This window comes from Triticum urartu, chromosome 1A (genome assembly GCF_056163025.1).
Source record: "Triticum urartu cultivar PI428250 chromosome 1A, HENAU_Tu73, whole genome shotgun sequence".
NCBI lineage: Eukaryota > Viridiplantae > Streptophyta > Magnoliopsida > Poales > Poaceae > Triticum > Triticum urartu.
Genome location: NC_141873.1, coordinates 257,476,265 through 257,488,913, shown reverse-complemented (window position 1 = coordinate 257,488,913; position 12,649 = coordinate 257,476,265).

Genomic DNA, 12,649 nt, shown 5'->3' with positions numbered 1-12,649 from the left:
GTTTAACGATTGGGCTATCAAACGAGCTTCGAGTGCGACGGCAGACATGCGGTCTATCTACACTATAATAAGACCGCACGCCAACTTTCGTCCCATTCCGAGAACATTTTTCGGCCATTTATAAAATAATTTTTCAGAGGTGCCGCGGGCGCGTGCAAGTGTGTCTGGGCTCAGAACGGACAACGGAAGGAACAGGGAGACTGGGACGGACGTGAGTTTTGAAAACATGCAGATGCATTGCGGATGATGACATGGCAAAATGCAACACGCAAACAAATGACATGGCAAAGACATCGAATAACTGGAAGACACCTGGCGCATCGGACTCGGGGCGTTACAAGTCTCCTCCACTAACAAGAGATCTCGTCCCGAGATCTTAGAACCGAGACGGAAGAAAAGAGGATGAGGTAACCAAGAGTGCAAGAGAGAAGATGAACATAGTCGAGAACACTCGAGTAGAAAAGAGGAACGATGATTAAGACGAGAATCAAAAGCTCAAGGAAAAAGACTCTGAAACTACTCTGGTTAGGACAAGATAGAATAGGAATAAGAACGAAAGAATTCCAGCAGCACTCCGGCTAAACATGGAAAGAATACAACATGAACTTGATAAGATGGAACGATACTAGACGAGAGAAACCACACAAGGCCTCCGTACGAATTGAAAGAGTTGAATGAAAAGAACGGAGAAGAAGATGACATCTTCTACCACAATTGAGTTCGAAAGCAAACTTAGAAGGAAATATTGAACGGAGTTGTTGGAAATTCAACAACGAAAAGAATAAGCTTGTTGTGGCCTTATGGAAAAATATCTCAAAATTATGAGGTGGTAATCGGCCACAACCGGGAATGATTGCATAGCTAAGAAGAACGATGAACAAAACTCCACTTCAAAAGAATACGGAGAATTAATTGTACTTCGAGACGCAAGAGGAAAAGATACTTGCACTCCTCCAACAAGAATCTTAATGAACTCTTGAAGAATGAATTAAATCCTTACGAACCACCGTGAAGAACTCCGATAACAAAAGAATGATGAGATGGAATTGAAGTATGAAAAGAATAAGATTAAAGCCTTGCGATGATTAAGATGGAGGTTCCGATGATATAACCGAGAAAACTTTGAACTCTGGAAAAGAAAAGATGAAACACATTGAACCGAGAATGTGATATGACGAGCAAACTCCAAAAGGAAGAGATTAAACAACTTGATGAAAGAAGAATAAGAATTGTGTTATGCTTATCCTCCACCAATTAGATTGATGAGAAGCAATGGATTTGCATACTACTTATTCACATTGGGAGAGATTAGGGGCGATATCGCGCAAAACTTGAGAAAGTCTTCATGAACCACCGGTAGGACTACAAAGAACGAATGAATTGATACGATAACAAAGGAATAGGAATGTAGAACGAACCACCGTAAGAATTAGAAAATGAATTACAAAAAAGAGAATGACTCTCCAGAAAACATTACAGACGGACGAAGGTACTTGAGTGAATCCAGAAGCAAGAGAACAAAGAGATCGCGAACTGATTAAAGAATGCTTGAACGAAGCACTGGTACAAATAAAGGAACTTACGAAGCTGAAGGCTTGGAACGAAGGAATCTTCTGAAATGGAGGCCTCCGGATAATCGAAACGGAAAACAACTCCTGAAATACTTCGGATGGTTAAGAAAAGAATCGCATGATTAGAAACAATTTGAGAGGATAACATGAAGCTAGAACCATGAATCTCTAAGAGAACGGACAAGATTTAGAGGAAAAAATCTTCTTCGGTCTTCAAATGTTGAGAATGATGACAAGAAACACCACCAAAATTGTTGAGGTACTCTGGGAGAATATAAAGCGAAGAGGTTAATCCAACAATGAAAATGGTTTGAAATCAATCTTGGAAAAGCATCTGGCTGATGAAATCCATACTTACGTCAAACTTCGAAAATAATTTTAGAATAACTCTAGAAAATTAGAAGAGTCAGGTAAGATCCTGGAAAAAGACCCATGGGTTAGGGCCCACTGAAAAGAAGTACCGTTGGAAAGGATTGCTGCGGAAGAGATAATGCACCGGTTGATTTAAATGGCTTGAACGAGATATCCACCTCGAAATAGCTTGAATCGATTAAGAATTGGAAAATGCGAATCTTTTGAGATATCTCCAACACTCCGGATATGAATAGAGAGAGGTGAATAAGTAAGACATCCATGGATAAGAAATTCCAACATGGAAATCATGTAAACCAAAAGGAAGAGTTATGAATAACAACGAAACTTGATTTTAGACCACCGGAGAAGGAAGAGAATGAAGAATGATGAACTGTAAGCTTCCTTACTATCTTCGTGAGAGTCACCGGATAATAACATTGACGGAAAAGAATTGAGAGACTTCCCATCAATAAAAAAAGGATACTTGATTAGGAAATATGAGTCCTTGAAGAAAAGGGTGGGAGGGCGGGGAAAACAAAGACAACTTGGTACAGATGAAACAAACACTGTTGAGAAAACTTAGAATTGATCTTGCGGATGTTGAAAATGATCAGATCCACTTGAAGAGGAGCACGTCGGTTGGAAAAGAATTGGCATGACCATTCATCATGAATAAAAGGATACTCTATTAGCGACTTTAGACTCCGTGAACAAAAGGGTGGGAGGGTGGGAAAGAAGATAAATGGGGATGGGGAAACGACACCGTAGAGAAAATAAGAGTTGATATTACAAGGATGAAGTGGATGGAATAACTTGAAGATGAAAGCACCGGTTGAAAAGGATTGACAAGACAATCTCGATGATCAAGAAGGATTAGTATTCACATAGAAGTATGAGAACACCACTTAGGAAAGGTATGGAATCAACACTTGACATTGAAGCAACTCGAATACCCCAACTCAAAACAAAACAAAGGATTTGGCTTGCGGAATAAGCCGGAACAAACATATGATAGACCCCATATCGTATCATGTGTCTATTGGAAAGATATCCTACGTGATACTTGAATTCCCACCTGAAAACTCCCGAAACTTTCTGGTTATGCAATCTGGTGTTGGGGATACATGGAGGCACAATATATATCACACAACTAGCAAGCCCTACGCTCCACTGTATCCATCCATCAACACATAACCAAGAAAACTCCATAAATCGTGTACCTCAACCTTCGAAAAGCATCCGATATATGAGCTGTGGCAATACTCTTGAACTCCCACCCCAGTACTGGGTGGCGTCGAGGTTATCTCACCACTAACTGCATATAAGAGATTTTCAATGTCGGCGAAAACTCAGGTATACTGGAACTGCAACGATAAAATTGTGCCGACGACACCTCGGAGCTCAACTCCCCGGGACACTGCCACAACCCCTAAATGACAGGAGGCACCAAGAACAATGTTCTCGTCACAAAATTATTGGAACAACTCCAAGATACCCGCGTGATCCTAAATTTTTTTAGTGAAAATTGGGGAGAGGAATGTTAAAACATCTACGTTAGGAGTCCTCACCAGAGCGATGAAGGGGTTGAGGAGTAAAAAGAAATCCTACTCTCCGATATATATATATTCCTAAGACTCAAAAAGTTTTGTTCTAGACTCAACAACGCCAGCGATCAATCAAGAGGGCTCCTATGGTCGGTCGAGGCTCTGATACCAACTTGTCACGCCCAATATGCGATACTATCCTAAAGAGACTCGAAGGTCCCACCAAGGATAGAACCGCGTATTGACACCCTTTTGCAAGGTGGATATCATTACATCAACATTACATAATAGATGGGGATACATATAGAACATAGAAATGCCGCAAGATTACATCAATACATCATACATAAGATCAACATCCGACTACGGATGAAACATAAACAGAAGCTCAAACGACATCCACCCTGCTAGCCCAGGTTGTCGACTAGGAACTTGTCCCTTGAACAAAGAAGAAGCAGACAAGAACTCCAAAACCGTAAACATCACTCTCGCGTCATGATCGTCGCATAACCTGTACCTGCAACTGTTGGTGGAGTAATCTGTGAGCCACGAGGACTCAGCAATCCCATAACCATGGCTATCAAGACTAGCAAAGCTTAATGGGTAAGGAAGGGGCAAGTGGTGAGGTTGCAGCAGTGTCTAAGCAATGTATGGTGGCTAACTTATGAATACAAGAGTAAGATGAGAAACTATGCAAACGGTCGCAAACTAGTAATGATCAAGAAGTGATCCTGAACTACTTACGTTCAAACATAGCCCAAACTGTGTTCTCTTCTCGAACTTCCCCGAAAAGAGACCATCACGGTTACGCAACACGGTTGGTGTATTTTAAAAGAGTTTACTTCGAGTCCTCTACAATCGGATATTAACAAATTCCCATCTGCCACATAATCGCGGGCACGACTCTCGAAAGTTTAAACCCTGCAGGGTGTCCCAACTTAGCCCATGACAAGCTCACGATCTGCGAAGACAATCCTCCATCGCGGGACACTCGATCAGACTCGGAATCCCGGTGCACAAGACATTTCGACAATGGTAAAACAAAACCAGCAAGACCGCCCGAATGTGCCGACAAATCCCGATAGGAGCAGCGCATATCTCGTTCTCAGGGCACATCCGGATGAGACATCCTACGAGTAAAACCAATCCTCAAGTTTCCCCGAGGTGGCCCCGCAATCTACTCGGTTCGGACCAACACTCAGAGGAGCACTGGCCCGGGGGAGGGGGGGCTAATAAAAATCCACGGGGGCCGGCAAGTCCCTATGCAAGTGTAGGTGATAAGGAAAATGGTAAAACTAATGTTGGGCCTTGCTGGAAGAGTTTTATTCAAGGCGAACTGTCAAGAGGGTCCCATACCCCTCATCGTGTTAGGGACGCAAAATCAAGGAACATAACACCGGTATGACAGAAACTAGGGAGGCAAGAGTGGAACAAAACACCAGGCATAAGGCCGAGCCTTCCACCCTTTACCAAGTATATAGATGCATTAATTAAGTAAGAGATATTTTGATATCCCAACAAAGTTCATGATATCCAGGTTCCAACATGGAACAACCTGCAACTGCACCTACAACTGGCAACACTGTAAGAGGGGCTGAGCAAAGCGGTAACATAGTCAAACAATGGTTTGCTAGGAAGGGTGAAAAGGTTAGAAGCTATCATGGCAATTTGGGAGGCTTGATAACAAGTGGTAGGTAGCGCGACATAGAGATTGCATCGAGACAACTAGCATAGCAAAGATAGTAGTGATATCCAAGGTGACGGTCATCTTGCCTGAAATCCCGCTAGGAAGAAGAACGCGTCCATGAAGAAGACGAGCCAACGTAGTCGAACGGATCCTCACAATCACAACGTAACCGGAACTATCGAGAAGAAGCACAACTAGAAAGAAGCAAACAACATAGTAAACAACCATCACATAAACATGGCACGATGCACAATCAAGTATGATGCATGTCCGGTTTAATGAGGCATGGCATGGCAAAGTGCAACAAACAATACTAAAAATTAAGTGGAGCTCAATATGCAATGAGTTGCATATTGACGGAACACCACATTCAATTATTTAGTTCTCTCTCGTTTATGCTACTCAACAATATTAAATGTTGTTAAACATGGCAAGAGGTGAAACATAATAAAACTACCTATCTAGGCAAGTTTTAATGAGGCTGGAACAACAAACAACAATTCCGGAAAATCCCCATATGCATATTTTGAATTTGGTACTGTTCTGCCCTAAATCATATTTTAAAGTTGTTAAACATCAAAATAAAGTGCAGCATGTTAAACTATGCATTTTTCTACCCCATTTACATATGAAGTTTATTTAATTCCGAGCTACGGTTATTTAGTTATGAAATAAATCATTTTAACATGGCATTATGCAAAATAAACACAAACATCATTTTAAACATTTTTAACATGGATGGAAGTAACATATTCTGAAACTAGATGCAATTCTAAGCATTTTACATATATAAAACATTTTAATCTGATGCACGGTTTGTGAGTTATTAAATGCATGAAGTGCAAGGGCTTTTCTGTAAAACTGGCAGCCTCTGGATAATTACTAAATTCGCAGAACTGAAAAAAAAACATCTACGGGCCGAATCTGCTCTTGGGCCAACAACGCATAGGGGGGTGGTTTGGGCGGCTCACCAAGGGCTGAGGCCCAGTCGGTGGAGGAGGCAGGCCGGCAGGAGGGCGCACAGCTAGGCCGACTCGTGGGGCCGACGGCGCATAGGAGGCAGGCTGACTCGGTGCTGCTCGCTGGGAGTGGTTGCTGGGCTTTGGCGCTCCTCGAGGCCCACGCAAGGCAGAGCTCGCGTGTGTGTAGGCGTGGTCCAGGTCATCGTGATGCAGGGGAAAAATGGCGGCCGGCGGCGCGAGATCCGACGTGAAGGACGACGGATCCGGGCGTTTGATGGCTGGAATGGGCGGATCCAGGGGGTTCCAGCCAGATCCGACGGGGTTGGAGCTCCAGGCGGCGACGGTTCCGTGCTGCGGCAAAACAGGGAGAGAGAGATGTGAGGGAGAGCGAAGGAACTAGAGGAAGGAAGAGGAGGGCATGGAGAAGGGCGATGGGAGGCCGCGACCTGACAGAGGTGGCGGCCACGGTTGCCGGTGAGGGCCAGCTTCGGTGACCCGTCGGAGGAGCGAACGACGGTGGGAGGCGTTGCACGAGGGTCAGTGACGAGGGAGCACGAGGGAAGCAAGGCTCCTGCGGCTGCGGGCGCTCGGGAGGCACGGCGGCACGGTTCGGGCTTGCTTGGGCCTGGCGGGCCAGATCCGGCCTCCGGCAGGCCGCACGATGGAGAGGGGCTGCGGGACGACGTGGCGGCCTCTGAGTGCGCAGGAGCGGCGCTGGGTGGCGGCGCGGCCACTTAGACGACGCCAAGTGGCGGCGGGGAGGTGGCCGGCGCGAAACACGAAGAGGGTGGCGGCGGCTGATGATTAGGGGCATGGAAATTGAGGAGGAGGGGTAGGTGGCTGCCAAAATGGAAGGGGAGGGTTTTAAATAGGAAAGGGGGGCTAGGATTAGGGCTAGGAGGGGTTTGGAGGTGTTTCTGGACCTCCGATCGCGATCCGATGGTTCCGGTCGGAGGGGGGTTTGGTGGCTGGTTTAGAGTGGGAGTGGGATCTGACGAGAGGCCTTGGGCTGAGAGGAGAGAAGAGAAGGAGAGGCCCGACGACAGTTTTGGGGACCGAAACGTCCGACGAATAAACCGACTATAATGCCGCTATATGTTTAACGGTTGGGCTATCAAACGAGCTCCGAATGCGATGAAACTAGACAGCCGGTCTATCTACGCTATGATAAGACTGCACGCCAACTTTCGTCCCATTCCGAGAACATTTTCTGGCCACTTATAAAATAATTTTTCGGAGGTGCCGCGGGCGCGCGCAAGTGTGTCTGGGCTTAGAACGGACAATAGAAGGAACTGAGAGACTGGGACGGACGCGAGTTTTGAAAACATGCAGATGCAATGTGGATGATGACATGGCAAAATGCAACACGCAAACAAATGACATGGCAAAGACAACGAATAACTGGAAGACACCTGGCGCATCGGACTCGGGGCGTTACAGGATGCCAAGGTCAAGCCGGTTGTTATTCCAGTCGTAGAGGATTTTTGTTTAACTATGGTTAAACTGTGTTATCAAACGCCTTGATCCAAGTAGCTCAGGATGCGATTTTCAGAAGTCTCATGAACCTTATGATCAATCTAAAACACAACTTGAAATAGGTATGAAAGATTTGTTTATGGATGATATTCCAGTTTTATTATTCAACAAACTATTGGTGTGCCTGTTAGATTGACACTTATTGTTATCAGGGGTTGTGTGATATTGGAGCTAGTATAAGTGCTTGTTTTAATTTCTCTAAGTTTACTAAACAACATCATGGTAAAGATTTGCCTTGTGTAGATGAGATAGGAAGGATTGCCGCAATTGCCGTTCCTCCCACTGATCCTTTAGAAAAGTATTTGTTGGAGCAGCAAAATTCTTCCTCCCACTGATCCCTTTTGTGGACTAACCTATTAACTTACTGCCCAGTGCCAGTTCCTGTTTTTTGCCTATTTCTTTGTTTCGCAGAAAAACCATACCAAATGAAGTCCAAATACGATGAAACTTTACAGTGATTTTTCTGGACCAGAATATACCCTAGAAGCTTTATGGATGCACCACAGGTTGATCGAGGGAGGCACAAGGGGCACGCCAGGGGGGTCACGTCTTGTGAGCTTGTGGATCCCACGTGGCTCCGTTTGATCTAATTCCAACACTATAAATTTCTTAAAATCCAGAAACCCCTAGTGCGAGACCCGAAACAATTCTTCCGCCTCCACAAGCCTTTGTTCTTCCGTGATCCCATCTGGAGGCCTCCACCAGTACTCTGCCGGAGGGGGAAACCATTGGGGAGGCAATCTTCATCAACCATGTTGCCTCCATGATGATGTGTGAGTAGTCCCCACAAGACCTACGGGTCCATAGCATTAGTTAGATGGCTTTCTTAGTTAGATGGCTTTCTCTGTCTCTCTTTGATCTTTGATACAACGAGCTCTTTGGAGATCTACAATTCTCGCGGCACGTTTGTTGGGATCCAATGATTTATGGGTTTACGGTCAGATTCGAGTTATTTTCTGAGATTTATTTATGTGTGATTTTATAGCCTTGCAATTCTCTCCGATCTATCCATCTTCTTTGGCCAATTAGATTGATTTATCTTCAATGGGAGAGTTGGTTGGTAGTAGGTTCAATCTTCTGGTGTCCTTACTTTGGCCAATTAGATTGATTTATCTTCAATTAGATTGATTTATCTTCAATTAGATTGATTTATCTTCAATAGGAGAGGTGCTTGGTAGTAGGTTCATTATGTCATCATGCTTCAAGCATTAAGGGTAAAACGATGGGCCTCGAACATATTATTTGGTCTTGCTTTGTATACATTATGTCATCACGCTTCAAGCATTACTCTGTTTGTTATGAACTTAATGTTGGAAATATGCCCTAGAGGCAATAATATTGTATTATTATATTTCCATTTTCATAGTAAAGAGTTTATATTTCATGCTATAACTGCTATGATCCTGCAATATGTGATATAGTGAAAAACTCATGCATGTGTGAAATGATAAACAATAAAGAACAGGTTCCTAGTCTTGCCTCTAAGACTGGCTGGTGATCATGTTTTCCGGATCTTAGAATATCATTAAGTGTAACGATAGTCCTAAAGCAACATTGGGAGTATGACGTTAGAAGAATGGATCGACCCAAACTTTCTCATTATACTTTGAGGTAATATTGCCTGAAATCAATTGTTATAACACGGAGTGTTAACATGTGTTTTTGTTCCTCAGACCACTTCTTACCATACGATAAGCCTCGGGGTTACTCAAACGTCATATTTGTGTGTGTGCGATATATTTGCCTAATCGGGCAATAAGATGGAAATAGTGCGTGTGACATGAGTTGCCGCCGAACTGTGCTTGAGTTGCCTATGTTTTCCCGAAATGTCAACTTATTTCCGTTTCGGCGGATTTCGGGCAAACTCTACATGTCCTCTTTTTAGGGAAGGTCATGCCGAATTTTTGTATGACTTTGATGCATGCATGCATTTTTATAATAAATTTGTTTATTATTACCACACATGCGATAATGATGGTCAGTGGAACGAGGGTGGAAAGGTGGTTGCGATCGGCGGTGTAGGACATGAATGCAAATAACCGGAGAGAGATTTTATGTCTGTGTTGAAGATGCAAAGGAGTTTGGCTCAACCCCTATAAGGATGGTCGTTTGAAGGCGCACCTGCTCATGACTGGTTTCATGGATGACTAGACTCGGTGGATAATTGAAGATGATGATGAGGACGCCGATGGGGCAGCCAATGACGACACTGGGCCAGGCAAAGATATGACCGATAATGGCAATAAAGAAGGGGCTGGACATGGCAGTGGAGAAGAGGCCGAACATGGCAGCGGAGAAGACATGGACACACTGCAACCTTCCTCGCTACTAAGTTCAATCGTGCGGGACCCTCATGTTCGAGACCTGCTTCGCAAGGAGATGAGTACCGACAGAGCTGCTTCTAGAGAGGACGCCAAGCTAGAGCAACTGGAGGTAGACTTGAACACTCCATTGTATGATGGTTGCGATACCGAGGTGACCCACTTGAGTTTCACGGTCGAACTTCTAAAGACGAAGGCTAAAAACAAATGAACCGACATAAGCCTGGACGAGCCTCTCAAGTACCTAAAGAAGATTCTTCCTGCGGAGAATCTATGTCCTACTAGTGTGGATGAGGCCAATAAGCTCGTGTGCCCTCTTGATCTGCCGCACATTAGATACCATGCATGCATCAACGATTGCGTCATTTTCAGAAGGAGCACGCGGAAAAAACCAGCTGTTGGGTGTGCAATGCTTCTCGATACAAGAAGGCCGGAAAGAAATCTCCCCAGAAATTTGTATGGTACTTACCGATCACTCCCCGTCTGCAACGTTATTTCGTAGATCCTAAGGAAGAAAAACTCATACGTTGGCATGCGGAGAGGAAAAAGCCCGACGATGAAGATGATCCGAAGCTGAGACACCTCACGGATGCAAGCCACTGGAGAGTGTTCAATGCCGAATATCGATATTTCGCAGGTGATGCAAGGAACATCGTGCTTGGCGGGAGTACCGATGGTATGAATCCGTTTGGAAACCAAAACACCAACCATAACACATGGCCCATGTTTGTATGATGTACAACCTCCCCCTTGGTTGTGCATGAAGTCAAAGTACACACACATGAGCATGCTGATTCAAGGGCCGATACAACCGGGAAATAATATTAATCTGTATCTGGGGCTACTTCAAGAGGAGTTAGACACGTTATGGAAAACACCGGCCAAGACATGGGACACCGGCCAAGAGGAGCAAAGGCGAGTATTTCTATATGAGAGCCGCGCTGATGATGATGATGCACGAATATTGCGGATGCATGCGGTGCATGGATGATACAACATCCCAGCAGCTAACGAAAGATGGTGGGTCTTGGAAAATCGTGTACATGAGGCATCGAAGATGGCTCACGAAGGACAACCCGTGGAGAAACCATGGAGATCTATTCAATGGTGAGGCTGAGCATCAAGGACCTCCACGTAAGCGGAGCGGCGCTGAAATCGATGAGCTATTGAAAAACTGGGAACAGTGCCCCGCGCCGGGAAAGATGATGAAAAAGGCGTCGAAGCCGTTGCTGAAGGTATGGAAAATGAGGTCTATTTTTTGGGCCTTGGAGTACCGGCCCACAATCGACATGCCTCATTGCCTTGATCAAATGCATATCACGAAGAATGTCCTTGAGAGCTTGATTGCAACACTAATGAACATGCCGGATAAGACCAAGGATGGGCCGAAGGCAAGAAGAGACTTGGAAGATTTGAAAATCAGGGCAGATCTCCACATGCCGCCCCGTAAAAAGTCAGAGGAGGCGGAGACAGAGGCGCGGGAGCAGGGCAAAAAAGTGAATAAGAAGGAAGAGAATTATTTCCCCCTTCTTGCTTTACCTTAAGTCCGAAGGAGATCGATCAATTCTTAAAGTGCCTTACGGAATCAAAGTTGGTCCCATTTACTATGGGAGGATAAGCAGATTTCTAGACACGAAGAAGAAAACGTTCAACGGGATGAAGTCTCATGACTGTCATGTGATGATGATGCAGATACTACCTGTTGCCCTTAGAGGGATAATGGACAAGCATGTCCGTGACATGTTTATTGGTCTCTACAACTTTTTTTGACGTTATTTCTCAAAAGTCGACCGGTGTGAAGCAGCTCCGGAGGCTACAGGAAGAGATTGTTGTGATACTAAATGAGCTTCAGATGTACTTCCCGCCCGCGTTCTTTGACATCATGGTGCATCTGTGTGTCCACATTGTGGACGACATAATAGACCTGGGGCCGACATTCCTGCACATCATGATGCCGTTCGAGAGGATGCATGGGGTCATCAAAGGATTCGTTCATAACATGTCGCGTCCAGATGGAAGCATCGTCCAAGGCTATCTGACACAAGAGTGCATCTCTTTCTACAAGAATTCTCTATATGGCGGAGACCGGCCTATTGTTGGTTTGCCCGTTAAGAATCACCTTGGGAGGCTCGAAGGAGAAGGTCACTCCAAAGGTCACATGGAACTGCATGTGGGTTACTCGGATCGATGCAATGACTTTGACATAGTAAAATTAGTAGTGAGACATCACCTAGACATGGTAGCTCCTTTCGTGACACTGCACAAAGAAACCAACGCAAAGAAGTATCGTGACCAGGGGCTATCTAGGACGAACTCCGAAGTTATTAGAGAGCACAACTCCACTTTCCTGCATTGGTTCAAAGAGCATATTCTTGCTAATCCCCTGGAAGAGGGCTCTACGGACAGATTGCTCACATACGCCTTAGCACATGGCCCCGCAGCCAACCTCGCGACCTATCAGATATATGATATCAACGGATACATGTTCTACATGGAGGCCAAAGATATAAACAATGATTTTTAGAACTCAGGGGTGACGATGGAATGCATGACCGGTGAGAACGCCGCAACTGAAAGATTCTATGGAAGGATTGAGGAGATCTGGGAGCTTGACTACTCTGGACTGCACAATGCGACGATGTTCCGTGTCAGATTGGCTAAGAATGTCGAAAGA